Here is a 2,009-nt window from a genome sequence, read left to right on the forward strand (position 1 = left end):
GTTTCGTGTGTGTGCTTTAATGCGCGCTCTGTTGCAGGCAGCGTTCCAATTTGGGACAGTTCGACCCCTTACAAGTTCGCACTTGTATAATAACAGTTCGATTCTGTCCTCCGCGTTCTGTTCTGGTAAGTGTGCGAAAAAAGGACTGTTCTGAATTGAATCAATTCGATTTTGGGACTGTTCGATTTTGAAAACGTTCGAATTCGTCGTACCCCCGTGCAAAAGGGCCCATCAGGAGGAGGAGGGCCAGAATCTACTGGATAATTAACATTTGTTTCGTTGATCGAAAGAAATTAATATCATTTGAACATTTGCATTGCAAAAATAAGCTATTCAATTTGAATGTTGAAATATAACGCCTTTTCGAGACTTTTCCATTCAAAATTCTTTTTTTGTTAACATTTTTCTCAAGAACTGAAAATCGAAAAAAAAAGAAAAAAAGGAGGAAGGAACGTATGTTATATGTCTGTCTCCAGATGTTTTTAGTCGTCTGAAAAAAAAAGAACAAAAAATAAATAAAAAAGCGCCCAATTTTTTCGAGATAGAGATGGAGAGAGAGAGACGCAGAGAAACTCGAAATCGCTCCAGTTTGGCTGGGGGGCGGAGCCTGATGGGCGGGGAAAAGAGGGGGCGGAGCCTAAATGGGCGTGGTTGGAGAGTGTAGTTTGTAGTCTCAGGTTGTAGCGTGTGCTGCGACGAATGTGTGATGATGCGACATCAACTAGAGCAGGGGATTCTATAAATTTGGAATTTAGAGAGAGAGAGAGAGAGAGAGAGAGAGAGACGCAGAGAAACAGAGAGGAGGTGAAAAATGGTCAAATATGATCCAAATTAACCCCTAAAAATCAGATGGATGCGTTCAAAATACTCCAAAATTGATGAAAAATGGTCCAAATGAGCTTAAAATCGTTTGAAACTTACAAAAATAAGTCCAAAAGCGGCTCAAAATGGTCCAAACATGGTCCAAAATGACGCCCTATATCAGATTGGTTCAAAATACTCCAAAATTGATTGAATTTAGGCTTAAAAACGGCTGAAATTGCTCAGAAATAGGGCTTAAAATGCTCTTCTCTAAAACGGTCCAAAAACGGCTGAAATGGTTCGAAATGACTCAAATTTCTTCAAAATGAACCAATTTAGAAACTTAAAATCGCTCTGAGATTGTCACTGATAAGCCTATCATGGTCCAAAATAGGTTTTGAGTCAAAATAATGACAACAAAACGACTAGAACTGGTCTAGAAATGGTGGTCCCAAATCACCAGTTTGTCAACAGAGAAGTGAAGGAAAAAGAGAGAGAGAGAGAGAGAGAAATTTTTAGGTCCGCAATAGCAGCTTTTTGGCTCGAAATTCGACAAATTTAGGGTTGAAAATCCATATGTTTATTTTGGAAAACATTATTTTTCAGTGCCAAATTTGTCAAATTTAGAGCTGAAATTTCGCGCAATTTTAGGGCCAAAAATCGGAAAAAAAGGGAAATGAAATGGGTCGAACGAGAGGAGGAGGATCAGAAATCATATCAGAAGATCCATGATTCAGATGGATCAAAAATCTGAACATCCGCACTTCAAGACTCTAAAATGTGAGAGTTTCCAGGCTATTTTGAACCTTTTTTGACATTTTTGGGCCCTGAAAATTTTCGGGAATTTTCTGTCTAAATTTGCTCTAATTTTAAGCTGCAAAAATTCCTCAATTTAATATGTCCTCCAAATTTGACGGTTGTTTTTGGTCAAGAATTCAACATTTTAGGGTTCAAAACAAATGAGATTTTCAAGCGATTTTCAGACATTTTCAGACATTCAAGTTGCTGCTGAGCGGGGGGAAAATAAAGACACAATAGACCTCTAGACCTCGATCACGTGGTTCCAGAAAATCAAAAAAAAAAAAAGAGAAGAGGAAGAGAAAAGGAGAAAAGGGGTCCTCCTGGATATCTCTGCTGTTGGAACAACAACAAAAAAATGGGAAGAGAGGTGAATAGAAGAGGATGCACCCATCGGGTGCGGGGCCAGT

The sequence above is a fragment of the Caenorhabditis briggsae genome (genome assembly GCF_000004555.2).
Source record: "Caenorhabditis briggsae complete genome, chrIII, whole genome shotgun sequence".
NCBI lineage: Eukaryota > Metazoa > Nematoda > Chromadorea > Rhabditida > Rhabditidae > Caenorhabditis > Caenorhabditis briggsae.